The 19,920-nt window shown below is 52.3% G+C and overlaps 1 protein-coding gene across 4 annotated transcripts in view; it reads right to left on the reverse strand.

Moving 5' to 3' along the window:
- The window catches only part of GJC2 (gap junction protein gamma 2), a 38,271-nt gene that overhangs the window by 16,722 nt on the left and 1,629 nt on the right, over positions 1 to 19,920 (reverse strand). Inside the window, exons 2-3 of one of the 4 annotated variants that reach the window (XM_056335936.1) lie at positions 18,408 to 18,518; positions 15,326 to 15,430 (exon numbers count right to left, since the gene is read on the reverse strand). The gene's annotated coding sequence lies outside the window, so the exon portion shown is untranslated. Of the gene's footprint in view, positions 1 to 256; positions 895 to 13,158; positions 13,759 to 15,325; positions 15,431 to 18,407; positions 18,519 to 19,920 lie in introns of those variants that run through there. The other 3 variants (XM_056335937.1, XM_056335934.1, XM_056335938.1) reach the window with 3 other exon arrangements.

The raw sequence follows: 19,920 nt of genomic DNA on the forward strand, positions 1-19,920 counted from the left end.
AAAACAGAAAATAAAGAAAAAAAGGAAGCGTTATTACTGCAAGTGCTTTCCTATCCTTCTGGCTGGGTTCCCAGCATGACCGGGACAGGTTTCATTCTGCTCACCGAGATCTATCATTACATCAGTAAATATTTAAATAACTACTTAGGTAATTCTACACAGAGATAATTATACAGTCATGTTTACATGCAGAAAAGAGGAGAATGAGAGAGAAATGCCCAGAGGAGTGCCCGGCACTGGCCAAGCGGTACGGTACCTTCCCCGGGAGCCCTGGGGACGGAGCATCGGCGAAGGCTGGCCGGTCTGATCCGAAGGTGAGCGCGGGGTGGGAAAGGGACGGGAGCCTTCCTGGACGTGTTTACATAGGTGGGTCCCCACCCGCTGACGCCAATGTCAGCAGCTCATGCCTCACATCTGGACGCCACTGGGTCCCCCGTGCCAAGAAAGGAGACCACATGTCTCTTCATCCCCAAAGCTGGCAGGACTGGAGGGGTGTTGAATCAGTGTCCCTCCTTCCTCTCCAAAGGTAGACAGTGGGGTGGAGAAGGTGCCCTCAAGCGGGCATCCAGGTGGGAATGGAGCCAGGCCCCTCTGGCACTGGGCTGTGCTGATGCTCAAAGCAAAGGTTGACTTGGAGATCTGCAGCACAAGAAGTCTAAGCCCTTGGGCATCCAATGGGGTGGTGGTAGCATCTTCACCACACCAGGCGTGAGCACACTCCTGCCTATCTGCTGTGCTGGGCATCCAGCTATCCAAAACCTACACCAGCCCCACCAATCCCTACACCAGCCCCACCAAACCCTACACCAGCCCCACAAAACCCTACACCAGCACCACAAAATCCTACACCAGCCCCACAAAACCTAGACCAGCCCCACCAAAGCCTACACCAGCACCACAAAACCCTACATCAGCCCCACAAAACCTACACCAGCCCCACCAAACCCTACACCAGCCCCACAAAACCCTACACCAGCCCCACAAAACCCTACACGAGCACCACAAAATCCTACACCAGCACCACAAAACCTAGACCAGCCCCACCAAAGCCTACACCAGCCCCACCAAACCCTACACCAGCACCACCTAGCCTTACACCACCACTACACCATACACCACCTCCATCAAAACATACACAACCTCCACCAAACCCTACACCACCACTACCAGTCTGTGCACCACCTCCAACAAACCCTACACCACCACCCCTGCAACTCATGGTGTCCTTAGGTTGGGACCATGAGCCTGAGGGTTTGCCATGGTCCCATCACGCTTCATGCACAGGGCTAAGGCAGACACCCCGCACCCTTGCTGCCTGCCCCTCCTAGCAAAGGATGGACCAAACTGGTCCCTGCTACCCAGCTGCCTTCACCCCATGCAGTGTCAGGGTGGAAGGAGCCAGCAGATCTGGGCTGCAGCCAAGTGTTCTCAGAGGACCACCATGGGATGGCACCTTTCTCCCTGTGGCATTGCCCTCCAGGACATGCTGCATGGCCCCTGCTGTAGGACAGCATAATCTCTTACGGTCTCTCAGCCTTTAATGAACACACAGGGCTGTGCAGGTTGTCAGTCCCGAGGTGAACAGCCACGCTCGCTGCCCCTCAGGAAGCCAGCAGCAGGTTGTGCTCCAACGTGAGTGCGCACACTGCTTTGCAATAGGTTGCTCCAGGGAGCGAGCACCAACAAAAGGCTAGAGAGAATAAAGGATAAGGTCAAATCCAGCTGTGAAAACAAAGATTAAAACCCTCTGAGCCTACAGCATCCCTTGGCCAACGTGCGGGAAGCAATGCGCCAACATTAATTCCTTTCCCCATGTCCATCCAACAGATATTTTTTCATGAATGAGCATGTTGAAGCAGAAGGGGAAGGAAGGGAGATGCAGGAGGAGGAGGAGGTGGACAGCCCTTCCACGCCTTTTACACAGGGGAACCTCTGCAGTTCATGGACAGGCAGGGCCGTGGGTCTGAGCCAACGATGCTCCAGTGCTTGGGGCTGATCCACATCCTGAGCCAGGTGGGCAGCGCGCTGAGGATTTTCTCCTTTTGCTTACACAACAGGCTGGTCGTGAAGGTAGAGATCTTCCCAAGACAGCACCAGGCACATGGGGGCATGGGGGCAGGTTTTGCTAGAGAAGTGAGCAGCTCAGGTGCACGCTACCCTGCTCGCAGCAAACCCTCCACCACCCACTGGGATGCGGTAGGCTCCTGCTGCCAGAGCAGATACCCCTGGCATCACCAGGGCTTGCACAGGGGTCAAACACCTCCATAACAGGTTCTTGGCTGGTGCCCAAGCAGGGATGTGTGAAGCTCCACTGTGAGGCTGGGGATGGGACATAGAGGATGCTACTGTCACAGTTCAGCCCGCAATAATACTAAACCCCTCCCAGACACGCAGCAAGACCCTTCCTAGTCTCCCAGTCTCGTGCTCACAATTCTTTTCTTCCATGCCCTCTGCCAGCCCAGAGCAGGTTCAGCCTCCTCTGCTCATTTGACCATTGCTAAGTTTAGAGGGGTAAACAGCATGGAAAACTATGAAAAGAGGGTGCAAAAGGAAAATACCCTGACCCTCCTCCACTTTGCAAGAAGTAGCCCTTAGAAATGCCAACTCAAGGCCTCTGACCTACAGGCAGCGGCTGGGACACATCTAGGTTTGCTGCTGGCCAGCTGAGGTCCATCCTCTTCGCTGTGGATCATGGGCTGGGCACCCAGCCCACCACAATTTGGTATTCCAGGAAACCCCCTGGAAGTTTTCTGGACTGAATAGCTGCAGTCAGTGACCTGACCATTACCAGAAGCTGAGGAAAGAAGAAGTTGTAGGAGGCTCTTCTTGAAAAGTCACTCTTTCCATCTCTGGTTCTTTCCCTCCCTTCCTCTCCAAATCATCCTCCCTTTAGCCTCCAGACAGAAATAAATGAGAAACCACAACAACATCTGTGTTTCTGAGAAAGACTAAGAAGCAACAACTGAAAGGACATGAACCAAACCCCTGGCTTATTGCTACTAGGACGGGTCAGCCTGCACACAGATGGACAGGGCAGAGCCCTGTGGGCCATGTGTGCAGCCACGAGGAGCTGGAGCCAGAGGAGCAGAGTCCCACTGGTGGTACCCAGCTCACTGCCCCATGATGAATACAGGGCCTGGGAGCTTACTTGCACCATCTGAAAACAGATCTTCATCCATCGTCATCTTTTTCCTCTAACTGCATTTTGAGTCGCTACTGGCCTCAAAGCCTGGAGCCCATGTCAGCGCTGCTCGTCCAGCTCTCTGCTGTCTCTAGGGTGGCTCCAGGCAGAACTGATGAAGGCACCCTTATTTCCACCTCTCCCAAAGGCAACAGCACAAGGGAGATACAGTTTTGCCTTCTCTCAAGCAGTAAGAGTCCTGCAAACCATGAGCCACAGCCCCGACCGCTAGCACCAGCCACAGCCCTGTGACGGAGGGTGGCCAACACATGATGTGCAACGGGACTTGCCTGGTAGGAGTTAGTATCCAAACCAAGCCCAGGAGGTCCCATAGAGGGTCTCTCCCATGACACTGCCATGCTGTCCCATGTGGGACTTGACCCCAACAAGCTACATCATTGCCTCCTGCTTAGATGCATCTCTTCTGCTTGTAGCCTTGAGAAAACGTCATTGCACCGCCCTACCATCATCCCAGGCTCCCCTTTGTGTCCATCCCCACGGGTTTTTTCTACGCTGCTGGCTCCAAAAATGAACAGGCCTTCTCCTGGCACACCTAATGTCACATCTCACCATCTTTAGGACTGCAGATCCAGACCCCAGACAGCCCTTGCTCTGCCACTATCCATTCAAAGGTCCTCACTCCGTCCCTGTTTCAAAAATTCAGCTGACCAAGTGGGTTTTCTCCTTTGGCTGGAGCCCTTCTTGTCTGCCCTTGATTTAATTGTCCAGTTGTAATAGCCAAGAATTTCCAAAACCTGGTGGAAAATTAAAGAATCAGTCCAAGAGCAAAACCACCCCTGCCTTGGAGAACGGCGTTTTCGTTTCCTGCCAGCCATCCTCTCTCAGGCGCTGAGAGCAAAAACTTCAGGCTTTTCCAACCACTAAATCACCCCGTTGGACTCATTATGGGGGCAGCTGAACTACACCTAGTTCCACCTATTGAAATGACGGCAACAGCCTCCATCCCACAGGAACTGACCCCTTTACTGTCGCCGATGCTGGTGGAAGTGCTGATGACATATGAACGTTAGTGACCGTTATTAATTTCCAGCAGTGTTTGCTGAAGTTGGAGCCAATGCAGAGGCAGGGGTGGAGGGGTGTAAGCTCAAGGGGCTGGAGATGGGATGTGGGGGTACTCCACCCAAAGGATAAGCCAAGGACTGCATGGAGGGGGGGAATTATGGCTTTGATTAAGAGTTAGCCCTTCCAGACTGAGCAAGGTGTAGGCTGGTTAGCCAGGATGCTCTGCATGTCAGGATATCCATTCCAGTCATGGAATCATAGTATCACCGCATATCTCAAGTTGGAAGGGACCTATAAAGACCTTCAGGTCCAACACACTTTAGCCAACACACCAAAGTCCTGCATTCAAAACCACATGACGTGGTCAGTGGGCTTCACGGGACCAAGAAATGGGTCATCACGGAGCAGTGCACAGCGCCTCCTCTTGCAGCTCTCAGCCAAGTCTGCCCAGCAGAGAAGTCACACACATACTCAACCCATCACCTGCCCCATCCTGGCCAGCCCTGAGGAGATGCCATCACTCCTCCACCAGCTCCAGTCCCTGCCCAGACTTCTGTCTAGCTCCTGCTTATGGAATTTTGGGAGGCTTTTACCTGCAATTCGGAGAATGACCAATTTCATCCTTTTTCAAGCCTGTCCATGCAATAGCCCCATTAACGCGGTGGAAAAGAAGGGGACAGGGGGGACCTCCAGCCTCTCTGCTGTGCAGTGGAAGGGGACGGGTGAACCGCGCATCCCTGGGCAGGCCTGTTTTTGAAAAGCAATTACTGGCAGGGAAGAAGGCAAATCCTGCATTCCTCAGCGAAGGAATCCAGATGATATCACCTCCTGCCTGGTGGCAGCAGCATTCCTGCCTGCAGCGGCTCCCTCCAGCCAGCCCCTGCCTTTGCTACAAATATTTGTTTTGGCTTGTTTTTTGGAAGCTTCCCATTACAAGGAATAACAGCAGGATGGACTCTCCTACTGTAAGGCTTGTCTCTGTACCAGTACATTAACACGGGCCACAGGTTAATAGAGGTTCACACATGCCAGCCAAAATTTTACTGCCAGTAGCGGAAGTGTGTATGTGTGTGGTAGTTGGTTTTTTGATTGTGTTTTTTTTATTAAAAAAAAACAAACAAAACTTGTGTGGTGCAGCCCAGACTGAGAGGTATCAGAAATCTCTTAAAATAGAAGGCTGCCTGCTCCACTAAACCACTTTCAACCGAATTTGCTCTATTTTCTCGTATGTGCACCTGTGCTGGAGGCATGTAGGTGTGCCTCTAATCCTATGGCTTTCTCTCCCTCCCTTTCTAGTAGGTCACACCTAGTAGGATACATCTACTAGGATGCCTAAAGCAACTCTGGATCTTTCCTAACCAACTGGCCTGGAATAAGGTGCCCTTTTGCCTGGAAGGGGAGTCCCAGTAGACGTTTCTAGGAAAAGGGTTGCAGAGGTGTGGAGCAATTGTGGGGTAACGTGGAGGCAGGACCACGTGCAGCATGGTGGCTTCTCCTCAAAAGGAAAAGATCCCTCGTGGTACCCTCCAAGACTGTTTTTAAGGCACTTGGATGGGATTTATTTGCCTAACCCTAGGTGTTCAACCCTCCCTGGAGCTGAGCTTAACATCTGCTTGACCTCCGAGGGCTGGTGTGGGACAGAGCTCAGTTTCCAGCTCTTCTCTCTGCTCCTCCGGATTTCACTACGTGCTCTCAGGAACCAGGGGAGCAGAAACACACCCTGTCCAACATGTGGTATCCTCCTGCAACTCTGTCCCAATAGTTTACATTTTTAACTACCCTTAATATTATCCATCCCGCACAAAGGTGCTGCTTGCACCCCACTGTTCACCCACTTCTCCGTAGCACCCGTGGTGATGAAGGAGGGAAGGGGGACACAACTGGAGGGTCAGGAACTGACTGTAACGTAGGTGCCTTGCAGCAGGTGGATAAATCGCTTCCTTATGCTCCAGGATGACCCACTGCTGGCACCTGAAGAAGTTTCACTCCCAGACGTTGACTGCAGGTCTAATGGGAGAGGGACAGTCCTGCCCTTCAGGGGAATATGCTAGAAGAGCAGCAGAGTGTTTTTGTGAGACGCCTGTGAGGTTAGATTACTCTAAATCCCACAAGTGCTGATGGGATCTCACTCAAAGGCACTGATTTTACTAAAACATGAGTTGTGCCACTGAGCTCCTAGCAAAGGCATAAGGAGAGGAGTGACAGGAATGGAAGCCAGCTGCATTATTAATGCCAGTACAAGGTATTGGCCCCTATCTGAGTGCATGGGTGAGCGGGTCTGGGTTATAAAAAAAGCACATTTAAGCAACCTGTAGCGATAGGACAAGGGGGAATGGTGTTAAACTGAAAAGGGGGAGATTTAGATGAGATATTATGAAGAAATCCTTCCCTGTGAGGGCGGCGAGGCACCAGCACAGGCTGCCCAGAGCAGCTGTGGGTGCCCCAGCCCTGGCAGTGCCCAAGGCCAGGCTGGACGGGGCTGGGAGCCACCGGGGCTGGGGGAAAGGGGCCCTGCCCATGGCATCCAAACCATTCCAAGATCTATGAATCCCTTTTGGAGGTTTCTCAAGCTGATGCCTCCTGCATCTGCTGATCACCTTGTTCTGCCAGGCCAAGGAGGCTGTGAGCACACGGACGGGAGCCCCGGACACCACAGTCTGGCTCTCTTGGTGCCAGATATGGCCTTCATTGGCGTAACAGCTAAGTCTGGATGGATCCCCACCACACTGATGGGTGAAATCACCTCTCCTTCCCTATGGGGACTGCAGGCTGCAGCAACCTCTTTGAACCAGGCAGGAGCCAGGCGTTTTGCACAGCTGCTGGGCAGCCCGAGCCCTAAATCAACCCTTCTTCAATTAGTGCAGGACTTTCATCAGTGCTCTGTTGTTTTTAAGCTTCAGCGATAAGAGGCTTCGGTGAATGTTTCAAATTGTACGTAAACAACAGCCTGCCAACATAAACACTATAAAAACACTCCCTGTAAATCACGCACCAGAGTTCACCCTTACTAGCTCTATTAACATTTTCTGGAATGGCTAAAAAAAGTGCTGTGGGCTGCCAGGAGGCTCTGCTGCCACGGAACTGGGGAGAAAGAGAGACATGCAGTGCAAAAGCTTGCAAGAAATCAGCTTCTGGGAGCAGAGCTTCCTTCTCATCCTCCCACCTCGGGATCTCTGGGCAAGCTCTGCTCACCGAGAACTAAATAAATGAGCTCCACACCCACACATGTCCTGGCCAGCATGCGGAACCTTGCACGTGTTTGCCGTTAGACACAGTATTTCTTCCAGAAAGCTGCCTGCTTTTTTGGCTTGGCTGCATCCATCTCCACTCTTAACAGCCAGGAGTAAAGTTATCTTGCAAAGCAGCTTCAGAGGTACCCCACGGACCCTCACAGCTCACGCTGACCTTGAGGGCTAAAGCAGGAGATCAAAACCTCCTGTGTTTGGCAGCAGAGCTTTCTCTGATCTCCAGGCAGAAACAGCCTCAGTCAAACCCTACAGCAACCTGGAGAGCCAAGAAGGGGGAGGTCTGGGGCGGCCCCCACACCGGGGGCAGACCCACCTCTGGTCTCTTTGCTGCGGGTCCTGCCTGATGAAAGCCCCACAGTGCTGCAGCCCCTGGCCGTCTCCCAGGCTGGAGCCAAAGGAGAAGGCACAGGGATCCTCCCCCTCTCCCAAAATCACGGCGGCACGCAGTCTGTCTCACCAGCCTGGGGATGCCCAGGACAGCTTTGCTGGAGCTCCTCACCTCTCTGCTCACATGGGAATGCCGGGCAGGTCTCCACACCCCAGCCAGGGTGGCGGGATGTCTCATGCTCCACCAAACCAACATTCCCCACCGATCTGTGTCCGTCCTGCGCAAACCTGTGCATCCATTCAACCAGGAGCTGAAGCTAAGGCTGATCTCTTCTCGCCCATCTCCCCCTGGTCCTGCAGCATGAAAAATGCTTTGTCTGGGGAATTTGCAGCCTGAAAATGACCACCTCCTGCAAAGCCAAGCCAAGCACGTAACAAAGCTCCATTGAATAGCAGCTTTCCTCTGGGTGCCCTTGGAGAAGCGGCTACATGAGCACTGAGCAGCTCCTCCCTATTGCTGCTCCAGCAGCTGGAGCATCCCGCGAGCCAGCAGCCTTCCCTGCAGCCCCAGCAACGCTAATGGGTTGTGGCATCTCGGATGACCCTAAACACCTATGTGGGGGCAACCAAAACGGGCCCGGGGTGTCCCGTATACAGCCCATAGAGTCTGGGTGCTGGGGTCAGCACAGGGTCCTGGCCCCGGCAGTCTCCCCTTTCCCAGGGGACCCAACCACAACCCCAGGAGAAGCCGCGCTGGCAAATGAGGTTCTTGCTACAGGAAGGATTGCTTTGCAATGCCCGTGGTGTCATCTTTTCTCTCTCTCCTCCCCTCTTCTTCTCCAGCATTGCTTCCTTCTTATTAGCTTGATCTAGTTTGACTTGAAACTCTGCAGAGCTGGGGCTGGCTCACATCTTCCCCAGAGCCACGAGGTGCTCCCATCCCACCGATCACGAGAGGAGAGCAAAGGGCTGCTCTCCTGCTGCAGAAAGCCCCAGGGGACCTGGCAGTGCTTGCACAGGCCACCAGGTCACCAAAACAGTGCCAGAGCCAGGGAGACATCGTCTGCTCTTGCATCATGTCACTAGATAGCAGCTCCTCCCCAGGGCTCGGAGCAGAGAGAAGGGCAGGGGGGAGGGAGGGGGGAGCTGCCTGCCCTGGAAAGGAAACCAGGACATAAACTTCTTAGTGAACCTGGTTAACTATTTCTGTCTGGGAGCACAGAGGAAAGGGCTGGGCAGAGCAGAGAGCAATACCATTGTCCCCAGCAGGAAAAAAAAAAGGGGGATGATAAAAGTGTGCCTGGAGGAATTTGGCACAGGCTCATGTTTGAACTGGCATCATGTTTCCAAAGCAGAGGCTTCCAGATGCACAGTAGGGCGTTCTCCGGGACGGAAACTGGTGGGGAGCATCACTTTGAGTCGTGGGTTGGATTAACTCTGCATTGATGCAGAGGGGCAGAAGGAGAAGGGATTCAAGCACCCAAAGATGCTGAGGGCTGGGCTGGAGCTGGCAGTGATGCTTCAGCCTGGCGGCTCGGCCGCCGTGGGAGACAAGCCATGTTTCTGGGCTGTTTCCCCATGATTTTACCTATTTACATCCCCCCAGCAGCCCTCTGGTGGGCTCACACGTGCAGTCTGTGGCTGACTGCTGGCCACCATGCTTGAACGGCACCCTGCACAAAGCAGACAAGGCTCTCGACTGAGTGTGTGTGCAAGAGGGTATTAAAAAGGGTCAGAAATAACAAAGCAAAGCAGAAACAGCCTCAGGAGATGCAGAGATCCCTCAGTCCTTGCTGTGTTGAATTAGGTCTTATCTGTGGAAGTGAGGCTGCTGCATGTAAATTCACTCAGAAGAAAAAAGGGCTTCGTGACTCCAACACCACCCCAGCCCCGTGAAGCAACTGGTGCTACCCTGTCACCCCCTGGTGCTGCTGGTCCCCTCCCAGCAGAGGCCAGGTGATGGTGGCATCCCTGACGGATGACAAGCGGGGCCAAGGCTTGTTGAGTGTCATTAATGATCAGCATGATGGGAGCCAGTTTGGGGCCAGTCCCAGCTGGGGAGACCTCAGCAAAGCTGGAGAAACAGGCTGGTGGCACCCAGGTGAAGTTCAGCAGAGGCAACAGCAGAACGGTGGCCCTGGCTGGGGACGGGACACAGGACAGTGGGAAATGACTGGCTGGGGAGCAGCTCTGCAGGCAAGGACCAGGGGTCTTGGTGGTCCAGTGGGGCATGAACCAGCAGCATGTCCTTGCAGCAGAGAAGGCTGCCCCGATGTTGGGCTGTCACAGCAAGACTGTAGCCGCCGGGCTGAGCGCTGCTATCATCCCCTGGGTTCTGCCCTTGTAAGGCCACAACTGGATACTCTGTCCTGTTTGGGGCTCCCCGGTGCAAGAAGGGTACTGGAGTGAGTCCTGCAGAGGCTTCTGAATTGGTTGTGGGTGGGAGAATGGGATGTCCAAGGAGAGACTGAGCGAGCTGTGTCAGATCAGCCTGGTGAAGAGAAAGGGAAGATCTTACGGGTGTGTGCAGCTGCCTTGTGGGAGGTTATAGAGAAGGTGGGCCGGATGCATCTCAAGAGTACACAATGAAACAACAAGATGAAGCCAAAAAATTTCAGCTGGATATGAAATAAAAAAATTCTCCATGAAAAAATTGGCACAGGGAGCTGGTGGGATCTCCACCCTTTGAGATAACTCAACTGGACAGGGCCCTGAGCAGCTTCATTCAATGTCAAAAGTTGTCCTTGCGCCTTGACAACCTGAGGTACCTTCAGCCTCTGTTGTCCTGTGATTGCACAACTCACCCTCTGGATCCCCATCAGTCCCCGCTTGCTCATTATCTCCCACATCTCTGCACCCACTGGTGACCAGGAGAAGATGGCATCCTACCCAGGAGACTGCTCTGCCCCCAGGGTGAGCAAGAAGGCAGACCACAGAAGAAAGTGTGCAGCTCTTGGAGAAGCTCTTCTGAGACCCTGCTCAAGGGCTTGACTTGCCCTTCTAGAGCCACCTATGCTCTAGGGACAGCCCAGGGCACCTGAGGTCGGGACATGGGGCTGGCAGGCAGCCCTGGGGTTCCCACCTTCTGGGGAGGCAACCAGAGAGCTGATGGGACACCCCACAGCACCGAAAAAAAGGCAGAGGCAGGGAGATAAACAAAGCACTCTAGCAAAATTGAAGTAAGTGAAATAGCAATTTACCCCTTATGCCTTAATTTATAGGATGGGGCTCCTTGTTTGCTATCCATTTCCCCTATCTCTATTCCTATGGCCCCAGGTTGCACTGATAGCGTGCAGTAAGCCCGCACAAAGTTGTTTTTTTTTCCCCTGACATCAAGAAGCAGAAACACCAGCTGTTTATGTGGCCGATCACCAAGATCTCCAAGAAACAGAGTGGGTCAAAGGAAGCTGCACAGCCTTAAAAATGACTCTTGGACTGGTTTGATGAGCTTGGGGTGGAAGAGTTCCAAAGAAGCCGTAAGTTATGGCAAAGGAGAATCCTCTGCAAGCGCTTGGACCTGCAGAAATACGGTGGATGCCGCATGCCGCAGTCCACCTCCACAGTGCATTACTGGGGAAGGAGGGGTTTCCTTATTACACACACCAAAAAAAAAAATAAATCTTCTGGTATTTTGGTCTTGGACAACACCCAAGGATTGTCTCAGAAATAGCTCTCACAGCTTGCAGGAGTACAAGGCAGAGTCCCTGTCTGTGACATGCCCCTTTCTCCCACCACCACCCTCTCGTGACTCACTTGCGCTGGGTTACATCAAATTTCCTTCCTCTGACTTTCTAAGGAGGCTTTGGACAGAGGACAGGTTGCCCTCCTGTGGCATTTCAAAGTAATCTGGGTGAAAGGAGGTGGTGTCTGTGGGCCCCTAAAATCCAAGGGACTCTGTTTCCCTCTGGTTGGGATATGGGGGTATTCACTCAACCCCTGCCAGGAGAGGACATGGTGCTCTCCCATTAAGCACAGCTTAAATAAATTTATTAAGCCAAGCCCCTGTGCTTGGTATAGATGGAAAGGGCATTTTGTGATGGGAAGTGATACAGCCCCCAGCATGTGAAGCGCCTCCCTACCATGCACAGGACACAGCAGGGACCAGGAGGGCTCAGGGCATCCTTCCAGCCCCACTCTCCAAGGATCCCTTTAGACAAAAGCTACCGTTTGCTACAAATGTACCATCAACCTGGAGTAGGAAGGATGTAGCCAAGGGTCACCCATCAACCACAAGGAAGGTCTTAGGGTTCTAATGAGGATGGAACCAATAAAGGCTACAGGAACACAACAGCATCTCTACACGAGCCTCACCTAAAGACCGAGAGGTGTTGACGATGGATACAAGCTGGAGGAGATCCCACCCCAAAGGAGCATCCTGTGTGTTTGGTAGCCAACAGGAGACTTTTCTCTCAAGGAAGGCTGGTTAGCCAAAAAGATAAGGCCACCAAGGAGCAGGTTCAGCTCCTGCTGGTGGTGATGCTGCCGAGCCACTGCCCTCCCCGTGCCTCAGTTTCCCCAGACATCCTTTATGGGGTGCTTTGAGATGTGAGGATGGAAAGTGTGCTCACATCCTCAGACATTATTTTAAGAAACCAAACAATACAAAGCACCTTACAGAGAACATACACTTATCAATGGATCTTTTGTCGATAGGTTAGAGACACCAGCTGCAAAACCGTATCTTCTGCTGGGCTGAGCTCCTAGGGGTGCCGGTCTCCAAACAGCAGCTCATGATGCATGAACAGGTACCACCTAAGCTGACGCTCCAAAGCAAGCAGGCTGCAGACCCCAAAATCTACTGTGCAACCAGGAGTCTCAGAAATATAACCCAAGGGACAGAGAGAAGGACTAGCAGGAAAACCAGACCCTGAAGCATCTTCCTCTCCCCACCTCTGGTGGCCTAAGATAAACAGGAGGTTTGGGATGGGGACCGGTCAGAAGGTCCCAGAGCATGTTGGGGTTTCCATCAGCAAAAAGTTTTCAAATTAAACAGATGTATTTAAAGAAACTGGTTTATTTAAATTAAATAAACCGACTGTTTAATCCCAGACTCCCTGGAGATGGATTTGCACTGCCCTGTGTGACAGGGATGATTTATGCCCACAAAGTGCACACAAAGTGATGCCAAATAGGGGTGTTATGTCTCTTACCACCAGCAGGAAAAGCAATATGCGAACGTTAGGTCATGGCAAACGCATTCCCCACCCAAGTGATGGGGAAAGGGCAGAAAACGAAGAGCTGGGGAGAGCAGGGTGGGAACAGAGGTAGATCGAAGCAGAGGAAGGGAGTCTGCAAAACGCCTATAATCAGCCAAGCTAAAACCATCCAGTAAAATATCAAAATAAAGCAGAGGGGAAGAAAAACCAAAATAAAACAAACCAAAAAGTAACATACGGAGAAGCGCTGGGCTCAGTCCTTTGCAAAACCATCCCATCCTTCCACGCTGTGGTGTGCAGAGCTGCAGGCAGCGCCCTGTCCCGAGCTCCCTGGCCGCTGCTTTTCCTCCCTCCCACCCCTTCGAACCCAGCTCTCTTCCCGCTGCACCAGCCGGGAGACGATGACGTGGAGACCTCCACTGGGGAAGCTTTCTGAGACGGGAGAGCTCCTCCAAGTCTGACGCTGCAAACCCATCGTTCCCTGGGACGCCAAGGATTTCTTCCCCTTCCTTCTATTTTTTCTTTCTAAGCACCCAAAAAAAGTCCAGAAAAAATGAGAATGTGGCGATGTTTTCAGGAGCCAAGAGCAATGCCTGGGGAAAAATTCAAATAAATCAAATCGTCTAAAGGTTTAGGGCTAGTAACAGCAAAAAGAGAGCTCCTTGGTGCAGGAGGGGAGGTGGGAAGCGGAGGTGCTGCCACGGGATAAGAAATGCTTCCTTCTTGTCTGAACTTTTCCTTTCTGTTCAAGCAGGGGTGAAACAGAAAGGAAAGTCGGCTGCAAACTCGATCTGTCCTTACAGCTGCAGTGACACACGGTGCCAGCATCAAAACCCTCTTTTTCCCCCCCTGTGACTTACATCAAACTGAACAGCCCAAAGCTGTGCCTGTTGCTCAAATTTTACAATTTTGGTATTTTATGTTGGCCAGGGGCTCCCTGCCAGCCCCATCCCAGAGCTTTCTCATCACTCTGCTCCCTTCCCAGCCCCATTTTGCAGGGCTGGGGGGGTGGCTGGAAGCATCGCCCTGTTCTGTGGATAACAGCTGGAATGGAATAGAGGGGACAATTTCCTCCTGCTCCAGCCCCTCCTCCTCTGCCAGAGGGTTTTTCTTCCCTCCCCCCCCGCCCCCATGCAGGTCTCCAAAGAGGGCAGTGAGGTTACCCCAAACTTGAACACAACAAGCAGAGATCAAATCATTGCCCCCATCCAGAGGCTACAACCCAACCTTTGGTGCATTGTTATCTGTTCCTTTGTGTTGCCAGCTTGCGTGACTTTATGATTGATCTCACAATAATTGATGTTTTCTTTAAAGGCCCCGTGCTGCGAGGCGAGATTTGGCTTCTGGGAGTCCAAATCAGCAAGGTTTTGCTTGGTGCAGTTAAAGAACCTCCCCCAGACTTCACAAATCCAGCATGAAGATGGCTCTAAACCTTTACAGTCTGGTGGTTCTTCAACATCCTAATCCTACAGGGACCCAAAGCATGTCCCTCGGCATTTCTTAAGTAGCACCCACCATGTGAAACTACTCAAAATAACTTGTTTTTCCCAGTTTTAAGGAGAAGGGATGTCCTTGCTCCCCGGCACAGCTGGGATAGGGCAGCCAAGTTTTTCATCCTCTGATTTTTCAAGTGTGTTTCTTCTCTCCAGCTGCTTTAGAGGAAGAACAAGCTGGGAAACAGCCTGGCTGACTGTGCAGGGGGTATCTGTTCCCAGGAGGGGTTTTCAAGAGAAAATTAGCTCATAGGTTGCTCTGGGGGTGGAGGAGGAAGAGAGAGAAGGGAGGCATCGCCGCAGTGCTTGCTCCTGCAGCTGGTGCTGCCCTTGACACAGTCACAAGCCAAAATGTCAGCCCAAACGAGAGGTTTTCAAGCAGATTTTGGGCAAGGAAAACACCCTTACTAGAAACTGTTTAGGAGAATCCTTTTGTAGGTGCCCAACCTGAAAACAACCTTAAATATGCTTCTAAAAAAAACCCCCGCCTTGCTCTGTTTTGGACCCAGAGCAAAGTCATATTCAGCCTTGTTTAAAACAGTTTCAGGCAAAACCCTGGATCCAAATTTTAAGGGATTGCCCAGACCCCAAGCGGAGTTGGATTTCGTGTAGCTTAAGCATGTATTTAAAACAAAACATTTTACAGGCATAAAAAGTAGCAAGACAATTTGCATGGCGCTCTACATCAACTTTACGTATACTACATAAATATGTTACATTAAAATTGTATTATATATAAATATCTGCAAAATATATTACAAGGATCAATGAAAGAGTGACATGGCCCCCCAGCATGAAGAACAGAGCATCCTTTTTCCCCCAAATCCCCCTTTTCCTCCCCATCAGTTATATCCCCAGAGTTGTGCCTCAGGAAGGAGGGAATGAGACGAGCCATACCTTTCACAGCCAGGAAAAAAAGGTGCGTCTGAGCTGTAGGTCTTCACCGCATAACCGGAGGCCTTCGGGGCAGGAGAAAGCCCTACAGCATGACCAGCCACAGCCCTGCAACAAAGCCAAGGAGGAGGCGATTATTCCCGGGCATCTCTCTGCCAGGCACAATACGGCAGCGTTTCAGCGCCCGCGCTCAATGCTGTCATTGTCCCCTCCAGAGCTGAGGCTCCTGCATGCGGTGGCACGGGGTGAAGCTTCTGCTCCTCTGCAATCTCCCATAAAGCTTTGTCCCACTGCTGGAGAGGACCAGGAGACTGGCTTGCTCCTAGGGCAAGATAACAGACCTAGGGACAGGAGACATCTCAGTTGTGCCTTGCCAACGCCATTGCGCTATTGCTTGGTGTGAGGTTCCTGCAGGAAGGAAATAGGATCTTAGATAAAAATACATCATCGGGGGTACAAAGACAATGGCAAGATTGGATTGAGAACAGGTGTTAACAGCGCACTGATAAAACAGAGGGATGCTGCAGGTGGTAATTTGCAGGGATCCTTCCAGGGACTTCACATCTGGGTGCTGCATCCAGTGGAGGAGCACACTGAGGAACTGGAGAGGGTCTGGTGGTGGCCACCGAGACGGTCAGGGCTGGGATGCGTGAGGGGAGGCTAAGCTGGCTCTGGTCAGACTGGAGAAGAGCAGAGGAGACCTTATTGATAAATACAACTATTAAATGGGAAAGTGGCAAGAAAACAGAGCCAAACTCTTCTCAGAGGCGCTACATTGGCTGCAGCTAGGATGATAGGAAGGCACGAAGGAAAAATCCTGCCTGTCTTTAGAAACACCAGGAGCTGCTGTAAAAAGACCAGTGAAATTTCTTCCCCATCACAGTGGATAGGACAAGGGTGATCAGGTTGGATTTCAGCAATAAAAACAGCAAAGAGCCCAGAGATGCTACCACAGCAGTGCCATCTGCTTTATTCTTGCTCCTACCTGCCAGCCCTGGTGTCTGCGGGTTAGGAGCAGGTCCTAAAGCTGCTGGGGTGAAGCTGCAGGGGGATGGCCCCCAGGAACAGCATCCAGGCTTCAGGGGAGAAAGGGGTGAAAAAACCCATGGTCCATAAAGGCAAACAAAGTGTGGAAGAGCTGCTGTGAGGGAGCTGGGCTGCTCCCCAGGGATGCTGGCAGAGGCAGCACGTGGGAGCCCAGGAGCAGGGGGAGGGAGCAGAAGGGATGTTCAGCCCAGGTTTGAAGCCACGAAGATGTTCATGCTGGCTGACTGCAGACATTATGGCTTGCTAGCCTCCACAGGTCAAGCTACAGTAATAATTAGCAATCAGATACCCAATCAATGAAACATGTGAGGTCATCCTCATCATCCAGAGGAGCAGCCCGACAAGCTCTCTCCCCCAACGGGTACTGGCCGTGGCACCTCAGGCAGGACGATTAATCCACTGGTGTGGGCAGTGACACCAGTCTCCCCTCTCCACCTGATTCAGGGTGCTGTTTTCTCTCTCCAGTCCATGCTACCATGTCCGGGAGGCATCCGTGGGACCACCACAATGTTCAAAAACAAGGCATGCAGCTCGAGTATCCTGCACTTCCAACGAAAATTTACAAGCGTTTTTTTGTTTCGTCCCCACCCTATACCTAGTACATCCAGGTCAGCACATTGCTAGTTGGAATAGTGGGGAGCACTGCACTTGGCTTTTTGGAGTGTTTTCCCAGCAGGGCTCAGTCCCCATCAGCTCTGTGCTGGCTTTGTGTTAGGGAGCCAGGGACATTAACTCATCTCTGCTATCAGCTGGGCTTTGGCTGGATCCACTTAAAAACCACTGAATTCAGCAAAAGCTCCCTAGCTCTTCCTTTCTGGCTTTGGACGTGATCAAACATCCCCATGCCACGGCTGCAAGACCAAAGTCAGTGATCATTGAAAAGGCTGTTCCAGGAGGGCAACTGGATGCCCACCACGAAGGCACATTGCTTTCCATCAGCAAGACTTGCTTCATAGCAAACAGGAGCAGTAACACCACGCCCCCCCCCCCCCCCCCTCCCTCCCCGAGCTTCAAGGGAAGATCTGCAAATTAATGTAAATTGAAAAAGGCATTGGCCACTGCGAGGGGACAGCCGCCCTGTCCTTCCCTGCATCCACTGGATCTGGCTCTCAGGGGTCTGCTTCCAACATGGGTTCAATAAAACAATTCTCTCTACAAGAGAAATAATAATTAAAAAATCATATATATTATAAGTATTCACCAAGCTCCACCTGGGTACCAGCATTTTGCCTTCCCTGCCTCCCTTCTTTTTATCACCTCCTCACATCTCTGGCAGCCAGAATGGGGTAAGTAAAATCCAGGAAAACATCCTGTTCCTCCCTCCTTTGGTGCCTGGGGAGTGATAAATCAGGCATCAGGAGGGGGATGTGCCCCTTACTTCACAAGCATCCGGTTGTACCAGTTGCCTCGCACACAATCTGAATTGCAGATGGCTTCTGGCTATTTATGGGGCTGGAGCCACATCCAGGACAAGGGGAATCACAGCTGCTATTGTTGGAAAAAGCTGAGCCTTTTTTTCTTCCCATTTTTGAAGCCTGAGAGCAGGGCTGAGCTTGAGAAACAGGGAGCATGGTGTTGATGCCGGCGTTCTGCCCCAGCTGGTGCTCCTTGTAGCGTGTTCCCCCCATCCAGAGCCAGTCAGGTTTATGGATCAGCATCCTGCACTCTCCAGGGACAACACTGTTGCACACCCAGTCGATGAGGCTGACCCAAATACAGTGCCCAGCAAGGCAGGCACATCCTGGCTCCTGGTCTGGCTGCCAGGGCAGCTTTTATCCTCATGGAGCTGATGGAGCTGGAGACAGCACGATTCCTACAAGCACCTTGGAGCATGAGGTACCGACGGGATGCTCCTCGATACCCTGTGCTAGAAAGAAAACTGTGTCCTCCCCCACAACTTGCTTTCCAGTAGCATCACGGTCAGGGAAAATGAGTCCCCAAGGAGCAGCGTCTTGGCCAAGGGGTGCTAGCACAGGTCCCGCCAGGGTCAATTAGCCCCAGTGAGAGTTATTAGCTGTTGTTGTTATATGAGACCTACCTGTTGTCGGTGTTGGTGGTGCTGGTGGGTGTCTCAGTCAAGCCACGGCAAGGACAAGCCTGTCTCAGTGTGAGGCAGCAGCAGCTGGCACGTGACTGTCACCTCAGTGTCCTGTGGGAAAACATGAAAAGGGCATCAGCATCCCCGGGCAGGGACCACAGCACCTGGCATCAGACCAATCTCAGCTAGAGCCCCCTGGAAAAAATCCCACAATCCAGCATGGCTGGATTCCCCAGGTGGGGAAAGCTACCCCCAGCCCACCAAGCCCACCTCCCACGGGCATGCTCCTCATCTGCTCCAGCACAAAGTCAGGTGGCTTCACGTGGCATGCAAGAAGCCAGAGGGTTTTGCACTGTGGCAGGTTGGGGAGCGCCAGCGTGTCTCATCCCACAGCTCCACTGCGGAGGGGTGACCCCTGAGTGAGGGCTGACACCCTGACCCCCCTGCAGTAAGGCTCTCGGCCCTGGTTTGAGGCATGCAGGCTGCTGGAAGATTTCCTAGAAGAGGTTTGCTGCATACCAACAGAAACACAGGTGCTGGATATAGTAGGAAAAAAAAAAAAAAGTTTTTTGCCAGAAAAGCTGGTGGGCTGAGACCCCCCAGCCAGCACTAACACCACTGATATGCTGAACAACCTCTCCAGAAGGTCCTAAATGCATTTAAGGAGCCCAGGCTGGCTTGCAGTAAGGTTTATCTCCCCCAGTAACTACTTCTGACAGCACTTGGGGCGCTGTAGCCACAGCCCTACCCATCCATGCCATCCCCACGCACCAATGGGAGCACATCCCATCGCACTTTTGCACCTGGGATGCTAAATCCCCGTGCTTGCGATCGGAAGCACACACGCAGACTGAGCCAGGCACTGATGGACAAGCAAGAAATCCACCGTTATTCCTACTTCTTTTTTCCCCCTCATTGCTTATTTTATACGCTGGCTGCCCAATTATTTCCCAGGCTGGCTCTGCCCTGCGGTGCCTTTTTGCAATGGCACAAAAGCAAGCTTGAAAATCAGGGCTGCCTCTAAAAGCACTGAGATACCAAGAAAAGCCACGGCAAGGACAAGCCTGTGGACCGTGGGATCATCAGAGAGGGACGTGATGCTGGAAGGAGCCCCAGGCAGATGGGCTTTGGGCTAATTTTGGCTGCTTGGAGCTCTCCTGGAGTGAGGCTCCAGCCTTTCTTGGCTTCCCCCAGGAGGATGTGGGCACCAGCTTCAGGGACTGCCTGCCCTCACGCACCACTGGTCCTTCCCAGGCTGTATCTTGGTGCCATTGAGTTGGAGCAGAGGTCACCTCTGCGTCTAAAGTCACCAATGCCACGTTTGCCCCTTGAAGGGGTATTTCTATTGCCAAAGACCTTGGATGAGCAGGAGGTTGGAAGAAGTGATCAGCTCCTGCCCCAGAAGCTGTGTGTCAGCCTGGATTCAGCAAAAAACACAAAAGCGAGACTGCAAAGCAACTACTTTGAAGTAAAAGTGCTACAGGGGTTTATTGGTTTTTGAGTTCCAAAATAC

Source organism: Falco biarmicus, chromosome 4, assembly GCF_023638135.1.
Source record: "Falco biarmicus isolate bFalBia1 chromosome 4, bFalBia1.pri, whole genome shotgun sequence".
In the NCBI taxonomy this organism is placed as follows: Eukaryota; Metazoa; Chordata; class Aves; order Falconiformes; family Falconidae; genus Falco; species Falco biarmicus.